This window comes from Pipistrellus hanaki (genome assembly GCF_964339955.1).
Source record: "Pipistrellus hanaki genome assembly, chromosome: 2".
NCBI classification, from domain to species: Eukaryota; Metazoa; Chordata; class Mammalia; order Chiroptera; family Vespertilionidae; genus Pipistrellus; species Pipistrellus hanaki.
This window is the reverse complement of record NC_140504.1, coordinates 116,841,788-116,864,005: the sequence shown is the minus strand read 5'-3', so window position 1 is coordinate 116,864,005 and position 22,218 is coordinate 116,841,788. Positions and strand designations below refer to the sequence as shown.

Sequence of the window (22,218 nt, the reverse complement as noted above, 5' to 3'; positions counted from 1 at the left end):
ATTTGCTATTACTGCCTAATCACTGGGACCTGAAGCAAGCTACTAAAGGGGGAAGAACCCCAGTTGATTAAACAATTCTTCAAAATAAATTAAAATTCTTAAAATATTATCTATAATTTATTTCTATTTTTTTAAATGATAATAACAGCTATAAAACCAAGGCAAGAGAAGGCATTGATGGAGTCCCCTTTCAAACCAAACCTTGAGAATCAGAATTGTAAAACTGGAATTCTTGAAATGATGTTTAGAGGGGTTTTTTCCTTGGAAACCTTTTGAGGTCAGTGTCCCTCAAAAATAACCATCACCTTCCATGCGTGCACAGGAGCTTCATGATGGCTAAGTGCACCAGTCATGGGAGTCCTGGTCCCATTGTACAGAGTGCCACCACCCTGTAACTAAGATCAGCTGATGAAAAAGAAAGAAAATGCTGCTTGGGGCATTATTATGTCACCTCCTAAGAATGTGATAAAGGAAAAAGATTCTGTCCATTTCACAGAGAGAAAAAATGAGGTACAAGATATAATATTATATATATATATATATATATATATATATATATATATATATATATATTTATATATTTGTTAATCATCCAAGGATATTTTCCATTGACTTATAGAGAGAGTGGAAGGGAGGGGAAGAGACAGACAGAAACGTCAATGTAAGAGAGCTACATCAGTTGGTTGTGTCCTGCACGTACCATGACCAGGGCCAGGAATAGAGCCCACAACTGAGCTTTGTGCTCTTGATCGGGTAGGACTATATTTTTTTATTAACTATTACCAATGTTGGGCTTGGGTTTGGGGCCTTCATCTCCTACCTAACAAATCTAGCCCTCTCTAACTCTATATAATAAAACTCTAGCATGCAAATTGACTGACCAGTGGAACAACCTGCAGAACGACTAGTCACTATGATATGCACTGACCATCAGGGGCAGACACTCACTCTCCCACAGGAGAAGAGCCGCTCAGCCAGAAGCTGAGCAAGGGGTCCCAGACTGCAAGAGGGCGCAGGCTGGGCTGAGGATCGCCCCCTCGCCTCAAATGCACAAATTTTGTGCACTGGGCCTCTAGTAGATCATATGAAATTAATTAAAAATGCCAAGGAAGATATGTCATGAAATATGTTGAAATGTTTCAGATTCAATTCACTTCTCCAACAACATTCCTTCCTTTGAAATTATGAGGAAAAATAGGTAAAGTGGGAAACTCTGAAAACTTTAGTAGTGAGCAGGTGGGAACAAAATGCATCTTCACAACTTGTCATATAATGGCTTCAGATGCCCCACCTGCTAGAGAATGTCACTAGTCCTTCAGAACTGATCTAATTGTTATTTTCCTAACATTAAACCTTAGTTATTCATATGCAGAATCTATCTTTTTCTAGGGTAGGAGCCTCTAGGGAGCTATTCCAAGGGGTCCACTTATTCATATGCTCATCAAACCAAACATCTTCAAACCAAGTAAACCATACACATATATGTACTATTGTTTGGAAAGTATAGGAAGTAATTACTAGAGATAAGTTCCATTAAAAGTTTTACTTTAAAGAACTTCCTGTAAGAGCTGCCTAACAAATTCTAAAAATTTAACTATAAAATTGTTTGCCTTGGAAAAATTTTTACATTAAAAGAGGTCCTTATATTGGAAAAGATTGGGAATAACTTCTCTTAAATGTCCAAATAACATTTTAAAGCAAAAATACCCCATTAAAATGACACCACAGGAAATTAACACATCACATCACCCATAACATGCACAACCCAGTATCCTACAAGACAGAAAGCAGCTTCCTCTCAAGAGAATTTGACCCTTTAGAACAGAGGTCTTCAAACTAGGGCCCGCGGGCCACATGCGGCCCGCAGGAGTCTGATCCGGCCCGCCAGGTTTTTTGGGCAGTGAGTGCAGCCGAGGTGTTACAGTAGGAATTAGTAGTTCATATAGCCTGGCCCTCCAGCTCTCTGAGGGACCGTGATCTGGCCCCCACTTTAAAAAGTTTGAGGACCCCTGCTTTAGAAGGACCTTTTAAACGGCTCAATTTGTTTTTCATAGGTAAACTTTAATTTGTTTGAAGTAATAAGATGATAGAATATACACTAATCACAAAACAACTACATTTTGTTGGCACAGTCTTTTCCTCTTTAGAATAAATCAATTTATGATTGGCTATGTATTCATAAATTTACAGTAAAAGTTTTAATCCTAGATTGGCTTCATTAACCTACACTTCATCAAAATACACTTCCTCACCTTATGCAGTGAATATTCAGGGAATGCAAAATAATCCTATATAATAAAAGGCTAATATGCAAATCGACCAACTGGCAGAATGACCAGTTGTTATGATGCACACTAACCACCAGGGGTCAGACGCTCAATGCAGGAGCTGCCCCCTGGTGGTCAGTGTACTCCCAATAGGGGGAGAGCCACTCAGCCAGAAGCCCTGAGCTGAGCTCACAACTGGTGAGTGCAGCGGGAGCCTCTCCCGCCTCCAAGGCAACGCTAAGGATGTCCGACTGATGGCTTAGGCCTGCTCCCCACCGTCAGTCAGACATCCCCTATGGGCTCCTGGACTGTGAGAGGGCTGGGCTGGGCTGAGGGACCCCCCTAAGTGCACCAATGTCGCGCACTGGGCCTCTAGTTAAAAAAGTAATAGCCTATGACCTACCCCCCAAAAAATTATGTCACATCAAAATAATGTGATTTTCATGTTTAAGAACACTTGAATGACTAATACTTATCACAGATTTTTAACAGATGTAGTATAATTTAAAGGCATATACAAACAGGAGCTTTTTATTGTCCACACATGTAATAAATCTCATTTCTGTTATATGAGTAATATATCCATAGAAAACCATCTTGAATTAGATATTATATAATAATCTCTACTCATGAAAGTAAATAACTTTAACTTTTCCTTTGTGCTTTATAAGATTTTTCTTCCTTTTTGTTCATTTAAAAAGTTTTTATGGCCAATATGAGCTATATGTGCAATAAAATAAAAACCCAAGGGGAAAAAACAATTTTTATACTTAAGAACATGTCTCCTGGCCTCATGTTCCTCACCTGTCAATTAAAGGGTGTAAGGAGAACAACTGGACAGTGATCCCTGAGGCTGCTTCTTATTGTAAACAGAGAAGATGCAAATATAGTTTAATCAAATCTTGACAATCAACCATTTGGCCAGATTGGATTTAAACAGACTTTATTAATTTCATTACTTGTATTGCTTCATAGATAGATAGTATATCAAAAACAGGAACATTAGATTGATAAAGAATGTTTTTAAAAGTTTCAGTCCTTAGCAAATTTTCAGCTTGCTGATTTGTACAGCAACCATGCCCAAAATGAAGGCACATGCAGACAAGAGGCCTGAAACTCAACAAACGCAAATGCCACTCATAGAATGTTTACACTGTGCCAGGTACGAGTAAGTATTTATAGTGCTTTACATCATGCTCTACAATCCCATGACAGATCTGATTACTCTCTAAATTTTACATGTGTAAAAAAGATGTGTGGGGTTTTTTTGTTTTGTTTTGTTTTTTTAAAAAAGCTAAGATTTTCAACTGTGATGTATGCCTATGAGCAAATTACACAACAACTCTGTCTCAAAGTCTCCACCTATAAAACAGGTATATTAATCCCTACCTCACTTATTCTCTCAACAAATATTGGCTGCACATGCAGGATATGCCAGGCACTGAGGCAGGTGCTCAGGATCACAGGTGAACAAGAGATAAATAGGGACAAAAAACACTCATGGAGCTTCCATTCTAATGCAAGGAAAACAGGTGCCTAAAACACAGTGGGTGCTTGATGACTGTTAGCTCTCTTCCTTCCCTCTTCAGAACTGGAAAAGGCATTAGAAAACAAATCCAATAGAAGCCAATGAGCTTTAAGTTGATGCCAAATTAGAAAATTTTGTTTAATAAATACTGAAGAGCAAAGATTAAGAGCATGAGTACTGGAGCATGTGTACTGGGCTCAAATTCTGAATCTGTTCATTTATGGCTGGAGTGACCTTGGTCAAGTTATTTAAACTCTCAAAGCCTCAGCTTCCCTGGCTGAGGGTAAAATGGAGATATCAAAACCTTATAAGATAGATGCAACAATTAAATGAGAGAAAGTACAAAAAGAAGGGGATACGGTGGCTCCTATATATTAAGGGCACCTGGTATGATCAGACCTCATCTTCCATATCTGCAAAATGTGATCAATGATCAGCTTGGTAGGGGTGCTGTGAAGACTACGGAGATCATGCACAAAAAGCATTTCACACAATAGGCATATAGATGTACATATGTGCTTCTTAAAAATGACTCCAAAGAGTAGGAGCTGGGAGGCCACACCCGGGGTTCGGAGCCAGGGAAGACACTTTTGGAGCCAGGTAAGAAAGACACTAAGCTCTTAGCATCCAGTATGTCTAGAGTGGGATAGATGCAGGTGGCTGTGAAATGACAAATCAGCCAAATCTGAGTCACTGGGGTGACATCCAGAATGTGTGGATCATGTGGGCCGTGGCTCTGGTCAATTCTGCTTTAGGCACTTTCAGCTTTCCCAGAAGCCGAAGGAGCAAAGGGAAGAAGTGGGAAGGCATATCTACTTTGCAGGTTTCTAGAAGAAGGCAAGTCGGTTATGGAAGGCAAAAACGATTTGGGGGAATTATCAGTAAAATTCAGACATCCAGACCTCCTGCTGCCCTCACGTTAGGGCAGGAGAGGGCACCCCTTCGCTCCTTCTGGGCCGCAGCAGAGGACGCCAGCTTATTTGTCACCACCAGGAATGCCAAACACCAAAGACTTGAAAACTAGGTGTGATGGGGGGGAGAGGGGAGGCCTGCATGGAGGGGAGGGCAGGCTGGGCTCAAGTCCCACCTAGGGCTGCAGCACCTGGGCAGGTGTTGGTAGTACTGCAGACCAGGTCTCCACATACCATAACACATGAGCCAGGAGAGCTACACTAATGCTATTAACACAGAAACCAATACGTCAACATCACAAACATGAGACAGTATTTAAGTAAACAAGTCCCCAAAGAGATATACCAGACCAAAAGGATCTGAACCCAACCCTTCTGTGTCAGGGCCCAAACTGGAAACAGGTCTCCCGTCGCCCTATGCGCCCCTACCTACCCCACGTCACCCTCCCGAGAGTGGCTCACCAGGAGCCGGTAGCTAAGAAGTCAAATACTGAGCCAGAGAGTGTGATTCAGCTTTTAAACAAGTCTATGGCCGTAAAGAAATAAAGCCTGCCTGTGTGTGTGCATTATTCCAGTGGCTTTAGGCAACTCGGAGATCCTGAGTGCTGCTTGGTTCATCCTGTACCAGCTGCCGAGATGCGCTCTGAGCCTCGGGCCAGAAATAGACAGCCAAGTGAGCCACAGCAGCCACGCAGGCACAGGCACAGCCATGCTCCCCCTCCAAGGATGTCTGCAAAGCCTCCTCAGGCCATCCTGCTCAAAACCTAGGACTCCCATTTACAGGAAGAAAGCTCCAATTCTGCCCCAGCCCACCCTGCCCCTTCCGGCTTGGACCTCACCCATGCTTTTTCCGTAAGTCTAAGCCTTCCCAGGGGTACCTGGCTCAGAGTTCAGTCTGCACTACCACAGACAAGAACCACCATGCTTGAAACTAGCATCTGCAGGAGTTGCTCAATCAGAGATAGTTCAGACAAATTTTTGAGGCATTCAAATCATGTGTTATGCTCAAATCCAAGCAAACTGTTTAAAAAATCAAGACAAATAAACTAAGTCAATGTTCTGAATTGTTGTGCCAGGTCTAATGAGATTTTGTATAACAAAATAAATTCCCCAAAGCCAACGGAGATGGGCCATATAGCTTCCTGGTAGCCTAACTAGCTGCAAGATCTCAGAAATGTGGACATCTCTAAGCCTGTTTCCTGTCTTTAAAAAGGGAGAATAGTGCGCCTCAACCATGGGGTAACAGAGGCAACCCCAGCACACCCCTGGGCATAGGGCACCTTCTTCCCTCACCAGTATGCCTGGCTGGTCACACGGGCAAAGGGAACCACTCAGCAGCACTTTCAGATGCTTCTCCACCCGTTTCCCTCCTGGGCCCCCAAACCCCCACAACAGCTTACCAGCATCCCACTTCCTCCTGCATAATTCTAACTCAAATGAGAGAAAACTGAACAAAAAAAGGTTGCCATCAGTTTGTTAAATCATAACATATAAATCGATTTTAAGTGATGAAAATTACCAAACCATTGAATCTACAGGGGCCTACCCAATTTGTCACAACCCCCTCTTGCCAGGCCCCCTAGTCTGTGGGTATGGGCTTTGAAGTGCGTAAAGCCATGCATACAAAAAAGAGAACACATCCTCCCCCGAGGACAGAGGACTCTGAAAACCTAAGAGTAAAGGCAATATTGGGTCTCTATAACTGTCTTTGAGACCTGCTATCTGACTACCTTCACATCTCCTGCCCCAGATTTGTTAAGCCTTGGGTGGCTCACAGCACCCCTTCTCCTGGCTGGGCTTCAGGGAGGGAGCTGGAATCCCAGCAGAGGCCTAGGAACACATGAAGTGTGAGCATGGCCTGAACAGATTCCATTTCCACCAGTGGCTTTCAGCCCCTAAAGCCTCCATCCACAGCATCATCAAGACCACAAAAAGTCCCGGCTGGAGGCTGGCTCAGTTGGTTGGAGTGTCATCCTCTACATCAAAAGGTGGCGGGTTAGATTCCTGGTCAGGGCACATACCTACGTGGGGGTTTGATCCATGGAGTGTGTAAGAGTGGCAACTGATCCATGTTTGTGTGTGTCTCTATTCATCCCTCCCTCTCTTAAATCAATAAAGCATATCCCCAGGTAATGATTTAAAAAAAAACAAAAAACAAAAAACCTCACAAATAGCCCTCTGCCTGCTCTCTCCCCAAGCCCATATTCACTCCTGACAAAATTGTGCTTAGAATGAATAAACAGTCCCCTCTCACAACGGTGTCCACCCTCAACACAGGGCAAGGCAAAAATAGGGTTACCATTGTTTGTATGGAAAATAATAGAAGTAATTAATAAATAATAATACAAGAATATGACGAAACCGGTTTGGCTCAGTGGATAGAGCGTCGGCCTACAGACTGGAGGATCCCGGGTTCAATTATGGTCAAGGGCACATACTTTGGTTGTGGGCACACCCCCAGTGGGGGGTGTGCAGGAGGCAGCTGATCGATGTTTCTCATCAATGTTTCTAACTATCTCTCTGTAAAATATCAATAAAATATATATTAAAAAAAGAATAAATTCCATACTTTTTGTACTCACAACTGTAAACCTACTTTAGCCTATCCTGTATTTTTAAGGGGGAAAAATCGAGTCTCTTTTCTCTAATTCCACCACCCTCGATGAGCTTAAATAAGTACTAATGAGTATAACACAACTAAGGAAGCTTATACATTGTTAAAGTGAATTCCATTTGCTGAAAATAAGGGTCCCACTCTTCTAATCATTTAACAACACTTCAGATGGCTGCCCACAGGTCCTGGGCTGAAAAATCTGGAAAATAATGGGGAGGAGGAGAAATTATTCTGCTAAATATGACACCAAATTCCAAGTTTATTCTGCACTTTGCTTAATAAGTCTCCTCTACTGCCTAATTTTTCCAGAGGGTTAGCAGTATTCTCTCTCTGAAACAGAGCAGCTCACATCACACTCTACTTCAAAGCATTGATGGCCTATCCGAAAGAGTTGTCTGTGAGCAGTTTTTTAGTTGCCTCTTAACACCCTTCTCATCCTAACTCAACACAGCACCCTCACTCCTGGTCATACTCCTTCCCTATCTTGTCCCCAAATAAACCTCATATTTTTGTACTCCAGGGCCTGTATTTACAGTTCTTTTGCCTGGAAGTTCATTTTCCCTTCCCTACATGTTTCTCCACATGGTCAGCCCTTCACCCCTGAAGACATCATTTCCTCTTTCCCTGACCACTTCCCACTTCCAGGTCCTCTGCCTGTCCTGGTGTCTCTGCTGGTTTGACGCCTAGTGACGTTTAGGGCAGGGACCATGTACTCATCCTTGTGCCCCCAGACCCTGGAACCTGGGGCAGGTGTCAAGAAGTGGTTTCCAGTACAAAGAAGCTGATGGCAGTGCTCACACACAAGAAAGCACAGAATGCTGGTCTCCCAATCCAGGCCTCTTTTCTCTAGTCTTTTGCTGAAACTAGCAAATTGTCATGAGCAAAACGATACTGATAATAGCAGTAGCAGTAAAGAGCAGATAGCTCAGTTATAATTGAGCTGGTGACACACAAAGCTAAAATTTCCTGTTTGTTAATTAATTTCAAAACAATCATTCTCCACAGACCCACCAGAAACAGAAAATAGACCATTAAACACTCATCATAATTCAAAACCTGCCAGTTCTGTAACTTGCTCAAGCACCCCCAAAAGGGGAGGAACAACGCACACTGGTAAGTAGGCCCATCCCCAAAGCGTCCTAGGACTGGAGATCCTCCAGGGCACAGGGCTCCTACTGCTTACAAAGCAAAACAAGAAACAAACAAACAAAAATAGCTACCACAGGCTGTCTCCTTTAAATGTGGACACCTTTCAGATTAGGTCAATAATTAGATCAATCCCACTGCTGCGCCTACTTCACTAGCACCACAGATCGATGGGTCTCTTCCACCACCAGTCCTGGCACCTAATACCAATTTCAAGGCAGAATCTTAAATTTATGTATGAAATAAAATGACAATAACCCATTATAACATAAAACAACAACAGACCTGTTTTCAAGGCACAGAAACCCAAAGCAATGCTCAATCCCCCAAATGCTTACAGAACTGAGTTTCCAGGCTCCTCAAAAGTGGCCAACATACTATTCTTTCTTTGAAACAGAGCTCAGGCGTTTTCAGTGAGGCTAACGATGAGTGTCCACAGAAAGCACTTGAGGCATGCACCCGCTGCCCACCACACCGAGGACCAGCAGAAGCCCCTAAGTCCAAGCCCACTGTCTCCCACCGTGCGAAAGGCAATCTCCCTCCCATGGGAACCCCTTGAATGGGAACTTTACCCTCCAGCAGGATGTGTGCAGGGCCTCACCCTACCTCCGCACAGGTCTCTCCTACAGTGCTGGCCCGGCCACTCTGGGGCAGCCCTCCCCGGTGGCTCCCTGTGGACCAGCACCATCTCTCCAAGTCCCCCTGCTGATCTCCACAGAAGCACTGCTCTAACTCACTTTGTCAAAGGGAGAATGACCTATTCCGTAGCTAAGTTTTAACCGACTATTTCCAGAAGCCAGCAACCCCATCACACACTTGGTCTTGCCCATCTTTCCCCAGATGTGTACCATGGGGCTCTGCACACAGCAATTTTTCAGGGGATATTTACTTAGTGAACATATCATGCCATGGGAGGTAGTCTGGCAGGGACTCCAAGCTCAGGCCCTGGAGCCAGGCTGCACTGTATGACTCCTACTGAGCTGCCTCTCTAGATCTCAATTTCTTCATCTGAATAATGAGGATAATAATTATACCTACATCACAGGGTCAAAGAGGTTGTTATGAGGAATGAATGATGACCCATGTAAAGGATTGAGACCATGGTAACTAGTACTTATTCAATAAATACTGTTCCCACTACTCTCATGCTAAGAGTGTTTCCACACGAAAAGCCTAACAGCCAAAAGGGGTGAAAATTAAAGTGGGATAATTTAAAATGTTTGAACTATCAGACTGGAGTCAGATGGATTAAGTCCAGCAAGGGCAGCAGAGAAACTGAAAGACTTAACTTCTGATTTATCTGATTTAAAGCAAATACAAGCGGGCTTTGACTAATGATGCTTTTCACCAGAGGTGGTTTGTAACTCCAATGCACTCTGCTGAACATATTGAAATGCACACTGGGTGGATGCCTTTATAATATGAATCACCACATTGTGTCTGTGGTTTATGCTGGATTTCCGTCTCCGTTTTCTGTGGAGATAGGGAGGCAGCACTAGCTGCCATCAGACTTCACAGAGACAAGCAAGCCAGAGGTGCCCTCCAAAGTTCCACTTACCACAAAGAGCACAGAGAAATAAAGCTGGGGCCATGTGATCACGTTCTCTAAATATAATCATGTGGCCAGTGCTCTCCGCACTACCTCCCCAACACACACACACACACACACACACACACACACACACACACACTTTTTTCTTGACTATACACAGTGGCAACACATGACCACACACCATCTCCTCTCCAATGGATTGAAAAAACTCAAAGCAAGCTTCACAAGACACATGCCATGATTATTCACTCACACCAACATCAAGGATTGCTCAAAAAGAGCCAAAAGCAACAAAAATGAGAAGAGGGGTAGGAGAAAAGAGGTACCCCAGCCCTGCCCACTCTCAACACCTAAAAGCCACAGCAGAACCCCCTGCACCGCACTCACCCTTTCTAAGGCAGAGCAGCCACTGCCTGAGGAAGAACACTATAACCTGTACAGCGTGTATCCCCATGCCACACCCTGAGCAAGACCACAGTGGCTTTGGGTTCACAATGAAGGAACATATCACAGACACCCTTAAGAAGAGCATCATGGCCTGGCTTGACTTATCCACTTTGAACTTCTTGGAGAAAGCTCACTAAAACCAAAGCATGTATTTATTTTTTTAAAATATATTTTTATTAATTTCAGAGAGAAAGGGAGAGGGAGAGAGAGATGGAAACATCAATGATGAGAATCATTAATCAGCTGCCTCCTACACTGGGGATCGAGCCCATAACCTGGGCATGTGCCCTTGACTGGAATTGAACCTGGGACCTTTCAGTTTGCAGGCCGATGCTCTATCCACTGAGCCAAACTGGCTAGAGTGCATGTATTTCTTTATTAACTTGGTTCATTAAGCTCTTCAAGAGCTTTACATAAAATATAGTCAATTTTTGCCCTGACAGGTGTGGCTCAGTTAACTGAGCATCATCCCCTGCAAGGAAAGGTCACTGGTTCAATCCCTGGTCAGGGTGTACACAGGAGGCAACCAGTAGGTGTTCCCTCCCTCCCTCCCTCCCTCTCTTCCCCTTTCCTTTCCCCTCCCTAAAAAATAAAAAATAAAAATAAATCAATAAAATATATATATATATACACTAGTGTATATATTCAAGTTTCGTTCAGTTGATCTTAACACAGCAGATGGTCTAACATATCCAGAAGGCAGCCATATAAAAGACATTCCAACACCCCAAGGCTAGGGAACTTAACATCACGAACCCTTCAGAAAGCAACACCAAGGACCCAAGTACACAACTATTTAGACAGAGTGCATGGTCACCGTTCTCAAGCTGTTACAGATGGGTTTTCCAAAAGTGGTCACTGATAACAATTTTGGATGTTCATTACAAGGCCATTACCTAGTAAGCTATATTTGCAACAAACTTCTCATTAGACCTACAAATCCACATTTCTGCTTGGGTCACAGAAAGGTGAAAGACTGGATTGTTTACACAATACCTTAAGATTAAAATTTTCAAAAAGTTTTAAAAACTTTTCTTCCAGCACCACCTTACCAAGCTATTTCAATTATTATTAGATGGGAGGGGGGTGGGGGGGAGCAAGGTCTTTCCCCCTTATCAGTTAGTCTTATCAAATGCTGGGCTAGAATAAAGTGTGACCTGCTCTAAGGGGATTCTTGGTGGCCGTGACGCAGGAACACCTAAGTTCCTAAGCACGAGATGGAAAGTCTCATTCTCTCCAATGTGAGCAAAGGACCGAGGCTCACTCAGGCCCAGTGAGACCTTCAAGTGACATCAGTCAGTACTGACGCACTAAAGAAGTAGTGTCACTGGGAGGGCATCAAAGAAAAGCATTAACCAAATCTGGGAGGGCTGCTAAGACCTTCTTCTGAGACATATTAAAGGATGGTGCCCGAGCTCACACACAAAGGGATGGCTATGCAGCCAAGTGAGGCAGTCACCTCTCAGAAGCAGGAGGTGGCACGGGAGAAGGGAAGTGAGTGAGGGTGGCCCTCAGTGAGTCGCACAGAGCCTGCGCTCACAAATGGAGCTCTTGGAGGGTCAGATTGCACAAGGAAGCGTGCCTGCACTCCGGCTTCTGGTTTTTACCAACTCAGCAGAAAACACACCACTTTCTATCTCTTTCCACAAAGATTTTGTTTGCCTTGAAAAAAAGAGTTAATTAAGGCAGTAAAAACCCAAGGACTGCCTGGGGTCGCAAGTCTGCCATCATCGGAGGTGTTCAAATACAGGCCACACAATCGCTCAGTGGGGACAACCTCCGTTCCCTGTGAAAGGGATTAAATCTTTTTCTTTGGCACCCACAGATCTAGTGTAAAGCCTGGCACACAGTAGATACACAAGTTTTGTTTACGAATGAACTTTGTTTTCACACAGATTACTGGTCAAGGAAAATGCTGCTGTGGGTCTGAGACATTCGGAGCATCAGGTGACCACCGAGCAACTGAGAAATAAACTGGAAAATCAGGTCATGAAAGGAGGCCTAACACTAAGGAAAAGAGGCTTGAGCAATTCTGACAGCCCTAAGTTGTTCTTACCCAAAGCCTCTTCCCCTCAGCCCTAGGCTTCAGTCCCAGATAAAGCATCACTGAAACAAACAGCAACCTAAATGCCCTTCAGATTCAGCTGCATATCTCATCTGAAAATCATGCAGAAGAGCTCAGGCTATCTACTCGAAACCACCCAGGTTCCTTTGGCATCAGGAGATTCTAAGGAAGAGGGAAAAGCAGAGGGGCGGCCAGGAGGAAGCCATCTGTTTGTCTCCATAGGGAAGACCATAACTTCCCCTTTTCACTTTTATAAACACTTTTTGTGCCTCATCCATGCCAGGTATGTAATTTTTAACCAATAGAAAATAATACAAGTAGAGAAAATGCTGGGGGGAAATTGAAAACATAAATATTTAACTATTTAAAGGTACCTTGTTCATAAACCTTGCTTAATCCTGCTTTCTGATCTCAAAGGCATATCACCATCAACCCGTTTCAGAAGCCAGAAACCAGAAAGTCCTCTCCTTCTTCCCCACCCTACCCCACCCCACCCAGTCCTTCCTTACCTCTTAAATCTCTGTCAAACCCAGAGGCCCTAGCCGGTTTGGCTCAGTGGATAGAGCATCTAGGGACTGAAAGATCCCAGGTTTGATTCTGGTCAGGGGCACATATGCAGGTTGTGGGCTTGATCTCCAGTAGGGGAGTGCAGGAGGCAGCCGGTCAATGATTCTCGCCATCATTGATGTTTCTATCTCTCCTTTCCTATCTCTGAAATCAATAATATATATATATATATATATATATATATATATATATATATATATATACATTTTTTTTTTTTTTTAAACCACTGCCACCATACTTCAAGCCACCACTGATTTTCAAAGTTTTTAAAAACTAGCCTTCTCACTAATCTTGAAATGGAAGGCAAAAGAGTTGCCTCTGGGCAGGAGTAATCTTTTCAAATGCAGACCTCATCAATGCCATTCCTAGGCCTAATACCCTCTATGGCTTCCCAGAATTAAGAAAGAAAAAAAATTCCAAATGAAGGTGAGCCATAAGCAGCATGTTCTACCCCCTATCTACCTCACCAGGAATGTAATTAATTTACTTCTTCTGTCTTTTCCCCTACACTCACACCCACACTTCTTTCCTCAGTGCCATACCGTCCTCTCCAACCTCAGGGCCTTTTGTGTTAGCTGTCCGTCCTCAAACACACCCTCCTTCAGATATTAGCCCAAATGCTAATTTTGAGGAATGCCTTCCTTGACCTGCCTCCTAGCATCCTCTGCTCCTCCCACAGACTCAGAGGATAAATTTCACTTCACATGTTCTTGTCATATTTAACGTTTAGCGTACAACACAGAAAGTCTATGAAGCTGGTAGCAACTGTTCCTCCTACCAGTAACCTTGGTGCTTAAGAACATAGTAGGTATTCAAATATTTATTGAATAAATAAAAATCAATAACTAAAGACCTATAAATGTTTTATTTTAAAATAGCCACTATGAGGTTGGCAAATTTTGGGTTGGAAAAAAAGTCTGTTTTCCATAAGGATATTGAATCTGATACTGAATCCAACTTGATATATTTAGAAATAGGGGGTTAGGAAGCTTTACCATTTAAGCCATAAATGGTCCTCAGAAATCTTATTTTCACGATTTAAACACAAATTGAATTCAGATATATGAGAGTTAAGCCTTCTTTAAATTACACTTGGATTAAAATTTTAAGTAGGACAGTTTAATCTAATGTAGGTTTAACTAACCAAGTTGTGGGAAACCTATTTGAGATGTTCACTAAACAGTTTTATGCATTTATCCCTCAAAACAATTAAATGCCCTAAAGTGAAAGAGAAATGACTTTTAAATGTTTTTAATTCCTTGCTTGAAAAGAAAACTCATTCACATGGCTCAAAATGTAAAGGTATGAGAGTGTCCATAGGCAAAACGCCTCTCCCCTCATCTTCTTGGTACCTCCCCTAATTTCTGGAGATATTTGTACCACTTTTAAAATAAAGTTAAGAAAAGATTTTGATTTGATTTTGTATATTCAGAACTAGGTTTGGCTTTTTCTAACAAAATCTCAGCATAAACGAAGCTCCCCTAAAACAGTGAAAATTATTCTTTGTATAAATATTATGTATCACTGACCTCTATCAAGTATGTATATTGTACATGCACACACACCCAAAGAAAGCAAGACCTATATCCCGTAGGTTTCTGGCTTGGTATTTTGTTTTAAATCCAAGGACTAAAGGGAAAAAAGAAAAGTTAAATTATACACAGACCACCACTCCTATTAACTCATACCACTAATGAAACAAAAATCTAACTAAGCAGAGAAAATGGGCCCACACATTGGAGCTCTGAAATGATTTTGTTCTTTGATCTGTGTGCCCATCTCTTCCATTTAATATAAACTTCAAACCAATAGCCAATCAAAAGTGGTTATAATTAGTAAGGGCCCAAGTGTGACAGCTTTTAGTGCAACCAGGCATTAACAACAATCATTTTCTCTTAAATTTCAAGTAAATTAAGCTGAGCAAACTTTTATTTTAAAATATAATTCAAATTCTTTACCACCAGTGTGCACTTAGCACCAAATCTCTGCCTGATTGTGGTGCTGAAGACGTTAGTTTATGTCTATCTCTTCCTCTTATTTTGTACTGATATTTAGGACTTAGCTTCCAAATTACCTGTGCTCCAAAAATAACATGCACCTCTTCAAAAACTCTAATTTTTGTATTAGAAAATGATTCAAATCAACGTTTATTATCAAATATGCACCAACTTGAGCTAGGTACAGAAGATGGAAAAATAGGAGTAAAAGTCCCTCCCTAATCTTTTTTTTAATAAGATTTTTAGAGACAGAGGAAGGGGAGGAGGGAGGGAATGAGGGAGGGAGGGAGGGAGGGAAAGAGAGAGAGAGAAAGAGAGAGAGAGAGAAAAAGAGGGAACATCAATGTGAGAGAGAAACATCTACCAGTTGACTTCTGCACAAGCTCTGACCAGGGATTGAACCAAGAACCTGGGTATGACCAGGAATTGAATCAGCAACCCTTTGGTGCACATGATGATGCTCAACCAACTGAGCTACACTGGCCAGGACCCTCCCTATTCTTGGGGGGTGGGAGCAGGTTTTGGGGCTGGGGGAGAACATGTGAACAGGTAAAATATAACTGACTAGACAGACCGGGGGAGGGTATGAGTTAATCTGGGTGGAGGATATAATTCTCTCTGGAAGAAGTGGTATTTGAGATTTGTCTTAGAAGATTTGAGAAATGCTGTTTACTAGAAGTGGATAGGGATAATACAGAATGCCGATCCATGCAAAAGCAGAAGTAATGAGAAAATATTCAGTGTAGCCATGGTGTGTAAGAGAGAGTGGCAAGAGCTAAAACTAGAAAGACAATTTGGAAGCCGATGATGGTCCTTGTGTGCCAAACTGAGGAGTTTGGATTTCTTCCTGTGGACAAAAGGGAGCCAAGTGATGTTTTTCAGCGGGCATACACCATGTGCAGCTTTAGCTTTTGAGCAGAGCAGAGAATGAACTGGAGTTCGGGCCCACTGGTGATAGATTTACTGAGGAGGTGTTTGCAGCATGACGTGGGCCTTAGGTCAGGAGCAGTGGGACACTGGGTGCCAGTGTTGGACTGGAGAGAAGTTTCAGGGAGGTCTGCTACTTAAACGTGGGGGCTGAGGGTTGAGAGACTGGAGGTAAGGACTGAAATGCACTTTCGGGCCTGGAAGACTGGGTGGATGGTGAATTCCAGATCAGATTCTAGAAAGGAAGGAATTACTTTTGTAAGTTACCTCTGAGGTGCCTATAGGTGACCAGGGTGACAAAAGGTCCCAGCTTGGGGAAAGCTGTAAATGGAGACAGAGAACAGGAGGGGCAGAAGAGCATCAGAATCCACGGCTATTCCTGTACTGGAGGGCGCAGGTGGCTTTAGAACCGGCCACTGAGCCCTTCAGCACCACCAGATGCGAATGGGATGCTGACAGTCTGTCCATGGATTCAGGATGTGCAAAAGCTACCTTCGAAAGTTACATATTTCCAGAAGGTAAGTGGGAACTCAGGACAAGTGGCACCTGTGGTTAAAAGATCACTCCTGTCCCTAACTGAGACATTTCTGGTCTGAATAATTCAGTTTTAGAGGACCAGACTCCAAAACACGGCCTGGTAAAAAGGGCAAATAGTTATGTAAGAATTTTGCAAAAAAAAGTAATAAATAACTAAATAACTAAATAAGTGAGACTAGGAGTGCAGAAGCATTAATGGTCTAGCAAGTAAGGGCTAGTTCAAACGCTTTAAAAAAGGGGGGTTGGTATACCCCACATAAGTTACACCGTGAGGGAGGCCTGGCAGATGACAGCCCCAGAGCAAGTTTCCTAAAGGACTGAAGAAGCGACTTGGAAAGCTGAGCCGCCTACCAGAACAGCTTCCTGGTGCCAATGAATCTGGTTTGTTTTAGAAGCAGATGAGTTCTAGAACTGTTATTTACTAAGAGGTTTTAAAATATAATTGATGCCACTTAATGTTTTCCCCAACCCCAAATTTTTTGTGAAACCTTGAACTTGCCAACCATGGTACCTTACAGGCATATAGTAAGAGCTTACTTGCTTTATAAAACTTCAGATGTTCAAATGTATCACATGCAACACTGTGAGTACACACAGGCTACCTGCACATAAGACATAGTACTTTAAAGCATACTTTCTCGTCTTCCACTGACATCTGGGGTTGGGTAATCCTCTCTGGGGCTGCTGCTGTGGTTCGCCACCTATGGCTTCTACCCACGAAAGGCCAGTAGCACCCTCCCCAGCAAAGCAATCAAAATGTCTCCAGACACTGCCAAATGCCCCCTGGAGGCAAAAGCACTCAGTTGAGAACCAGCTTTAAAGGGAGAGCCTAAAGCTTACAACTCGCTTTTCCTCATCCAGTCCTTATTGGACTATTCTTACTCCCTAAGAATAACTTGCCAGTTCTATCTGTCTCTGGGCACTCAAAGCAAAAAAAAAAAAGTGCTGCCTTCCCTGATTTGGACATAAAATCCTAGGCAAAGTCTGCCTAAAGTAATGGCATTATGCACAATTCTGGAAAGGAAATCCAGATGGGCACCCACAAAGTTTCCTGAGCTCAAAATATAATGCTTTCTTCCATAAATAGAATTTTACTTTCTGGGGCGTTTATTTCATCCTTACAACAGCTCCACAATATAGAAAACCTGCTGGGAAAAACGTGTATAATCGTATTCATCAACAGAAATGCTGCCAAAGGCTAAAAAGTTTCTTTTTTAATTGCTTTACATCTTCAGATTCAATCACAGAATTATTTTTTAAATGATCTGGTCCCTTTTTAAACACACACACACACACACACACACTTACACAAACAGAGAGGTACGATATATTTACTGCTCAGTCTTCTGAGGCCAAGCGAACTTTAAAAAGCAGGTGTTGTACAGAGCTAGGCTGGGGTTAGGATCCTATGTAGGCTTGATTTATGACCAGCCACCCGGTGGAAATCGGTACAGTTTTAAAATGGGTTAATATAACCACCCAATCCTCACTGTGTTGCTGAGGATAAAATTGGAATCTTATTAGACGCTTTCTTCACAAACGCAGGGTGATGCTAACTTTGTCCAAGGTATACCCTATTGAGAAAGGAAATTTTCAAAGTAATTAAACCACTAAAAGTCTCAAACATTTGTATAACAATCCTACCCCACAGTTTCTGAAAAAAGGGGGGAAACTAGATGAGATACCAAGCAGGCCAGGGGAAAAACAAATAGAGCCATTTAAAAGCTTTATCTAATTACCCCCACTGAGACTTTTTCTCCGCAGTCTGGCTGGCTGACAAAGAATGCGGGGGTTTTCATTGGGCTTCCTCCACCCTATCAGGACCACCCGCCCTCGCGGAGTCTGAGAGGCCTCAGGTGAATCCTGCAGGAGCAGTCAGTACCCGGTCCTGGGGATTTTACAGAGGCTTTCAAATTCTCTTAGCATTACTTGCTTGAATCACACTGAACAAACAGTCTCCACCCTCTCCCACTTCTTTTGTCTGAAGCACCTATTCACAAGCAGCCACCTCTACTGATGGCTGACTGGCTCACCTGTATCCTGAAGTACCATCGGAAACAAGATGCACCAGTAGCTGGAAGAAACAGCTCCTGGTGCCTCCTCCAGGGCCTCCCTTCCTCTCCACCCACCCCATCACCACCAACAGTCAATACCCAGGGAAGGTGAGGAGAGAAACTGGATGACACTGTCCACAGGGCAGCTGACATAACAAGGAAAAGTCCATCCCCTGACTCCCATCTTCCTCATTCTTCTATCCCAGTAGTAATGCAAACATTTCAACTGGCTTTCCTGTCTGTATTCTGCCTCCTTTTAGAGTTGGGGAAATTAAAAGTAAGTGATGCATTTCAGAAAGCACATCCTATGCCTCCCTCTGTGTTTCATATGGTACACCTTTTACCTCTGACTTATGGGAAGGCCCCCTAAGGCATGGAAACCACAATCTGACCCCTATGTTCTGAAGAGGGCCGGGGCTATTTCTATTCAAAATCATTTCCTAAGTCAGACAGAAAGAAAAAAAAAATCATATATCCTGCCCTCTCAAAGGAACACATCCAATTTCTTAATTATATTTGGATATAAAAATATTACTCAACTTTGCCTGTTCAGTAGGTCATATGTACACAAGTAACCTTGAGGCAGGGAAACTTGACTTACAGAGGACTCGCCTTTCAACCAACCATGGCTTCAGTTATATTTCAACCATTTTATCTCACTGAAAACGCCAAGATCCTTGAACACAGTTACGGCAGAAATGTAATATATATCACATTCTCCCCTCCCACTAACATTGGGTCAGTCCTTCCTAAGACATTCCAAACGTAATTATTTTTAAAGGGTATTTAGAACTGTGTTGAGTAAACAGGGATGAAGAAGTGAAGTAAAAAGAAGGAGGAGCTCTATCAAAACCTAAAGGAATGATAATCTCAGTTACAGGATAAGGAAGTGATGTCCTGTTATTGGAGAGACTACGCTGCATACTACCTACTGATACTATCCCGAATTTCTATCTTTTAAATGCTAATCTATTTAACAAGGACTGAACTAAGACATTGCTTCATGTATTAGGTCGATTTTCCAAAACAAACTAAAATTTATGCTATTAACAAATTAAATACAAGTGATGTTACTCACACATATCCTCCAAAAGGGAAGGTTTAACCTGAATACACAGGTAATACACAAGAAATCCCCCCAGACAAACTGCCATCTGACACCAGAATTGGTCAGAAAGCATGAACTTCAATTAAAAGATACTTACAAAAGAAAGAGTGCTTATTTAGATATAACAAAAACAAAACAAACTTAACATCCTACCTTCCTGGGTCAAAGGACATGGAGAACTCAGAAATTAATTAAAGGTAGTAAATAATGTAAACCAGGGAAGGACTCCTTTTCAAAAATGCTTTGGTTAATTTTAGCATCCTTCTGTTTAGCTGCTTAGCAACCCTTATCCTATGACCTTTTGAGCATCACCTACTTTTCAGAAGGATAATGAATAGAAACATCAAAAGGGATTCACTTCTGACTCTTTCTAGTGAACACATTTAACCAATTTTGTAGGACTTAAATTTATATTAGTTATGCCATAAACATAAGAGAATTTTTTAAATCTTATTAATCAGGAAACAGCCTTTGCTGAAGGTAGTAAATGATGTTGACAACTGACCATAAGGTAGCAAGCAAAGATTTCCAAACTGACCTAGGAAGTGGACCAACACAACAATTCAAAATTGAAAATAAAAAATGAAAGCTACATAATAGCAATCAGCTACTACCTGATATACAGCAAGTAACTAATAAATATCTGTACATCAGGTGCAAGATTAACCAGGTTAGGTTTATTCCCCTCCTTCAATATCTGTACCTGTCTTGGATGCAAATAAGACCTCTGGAATTGGCCTGAAGAAATCTAAAATAGAAGACCCTCGAGTCAAAAGGTCATTTGTTAGATGATGTAAACAGTTAGGAATGGATGCACCACCTCTGCGGCTGAGTCAGACCCATCTTCCCCATCACATAACAAACATGACGGCTTCGATTCTTGACTTTCTAATGAAAAATTAGTATCTAAAAAACTCAGAATCATATGCTATATAACAGTAAGCATCAGCAGCACTTGAGAGTATCATAGTCAGCAAACCCTCCTTAAAAACAAAATAACCTAAAATCCAATCAGCTTAGCACTGTTTTTAAGAGTGATAAAACAGTGCAAGTTCATTAACAATCTAAAATGGAGCACAAGCTAAACAAATAACTAAATCAAAGGGCCCTCCCTTTCTTTTGTAAAAAGGGGGTAGGACAGAAGGTATTTTTTCACACATTTAAAACTTGATAAAAGCCATTCAAATGTTTAATTCATCAGTGTAACCAAAGCTCAAAACACATCAAAGCAGGATCCATCAGCCGGTACCCAGAAGGCTCCCTCCAAAAGCAGCAATAAAAAAAAAAACCCACAAAAATTAAAACTAACCCTAAAATTAGTGGCTCACCTTTGCATAAATTTGAAGAATAATTTTGAATCTATTCCTTCAAAAGTTCTTTGTGACTCTTGAAGGAAGCATAGAAATAAAAGTTTGCAAAAAAGAAGAAGTTTCAGCCAAGACTTCAGCCTCTTAGACTTCCGGGTTACATTAGGTCTTAGAACTCGAAAAAGCACCAGATCTGGGGGATGCATTTTAAGGATTGTGAAGGTGGTGGTGGTGGTGGTGGTGGTTGGGCAACCCCCCCAAACACAAAACAAAAACCATTCCTTTCGTCGCAGTTCTCCACCTTCCCCCTCAATTAAACTTATTTCAGAGCACACTCACGTGCATGCACAGACCACTGCATATTTAAAGAAAACATCTCACAATTATGGGATGCACCTTAGCAACTCGGCCTTCGCAGAAATCATCTCAAGTCTCTTCAAGACAGAAAAGTACCTCCCTCTTTCCAGCATCCCTATCCAACAAGCAACCTTCATATCCACTGGCTTTCAAAAGGCTAAGCTTAAATCTAAACTCTAAAACAAGCACGAGGGTTAATGCTGCTACTGATGAAAACCTTCGGGCAGGTTTTTTTTTTCCAGCACACCCAAAACTCGCACAAAGTCCTACGTACTTTTTATTCACAACTTCTCCCCATCTCCACCGCCATCACCACCACCGCCACCCCAAAAAAGAAAAAACTCCAAAGTGCCCCGAATGTGTGCTGCTGCTGGCTCTGAAGCCGTGTAGAATTTCGTAATGGAATGTGAACTGCTCGTCCGGATCTGGGCTCACGTTCTATCTTCTAACCAGTAAGGAGCGAGGGAGGGCAAATCTGCTGAGCAAAGAGAAACGCTTTCCTCCTCTTTTATAACCAACCCATCGCGGATGCACCGCGGCCGCTGGACGCGAGCTGCACGCGGCGCCTGTCAACCGGCCCGCCGGCGGGGGGTCCCGGAGACCTCTGGGTCCCCGCAACCGCGGCGCCCTCCCCCTCACACCCCCTCCTCGCCCCGCCGTTAAAGTGAAGGACCTCGGCCCAGAAGTGGGCTCGGCCGCCTGGCCCCGCACTCACGCGCCTCGCCGGGCCCCGCGAGCGGCGGGGGCGCGGGTCACCACATCCTCGACGCGACCCGGGTCCGGGCTGGGAAAACACGCCGCGTCCCGGGAGGGGCCGGCGACGGGAAGGACCTC

The 22,218-nt window shown here is 42.8% G+C and overlaps 1 protein-coding gene across 7 annotated transcripts in view; it reads right to left on the bottom strand.

Moving 5' to 3' along the window:
• The window catches only part of RREB1 (ras responsive element binding protein 1), a 142,311-nt gene that overhangs the window by 117,819 nt on the left and 2,274 nt on the right, over nucleotides 1-22,218 (bottom strand). The window contains exon 1 of one of the 7 annotated variants that reach the window (XM_084875596.1): nucleotides 22,100-22,208. The exons of the other annotated variants lie outside the window; for them this stretch is intronic. The gene's annotated coding sequence lies outside the window, so the exon portion shown is untranslated. Of the gene's footprint in view, nucleotides 1-22,099; nucleotides 22,209-22,218 lie in introns of those variants that run through there. 7 annotated transcript variants of the gene reach the window in all.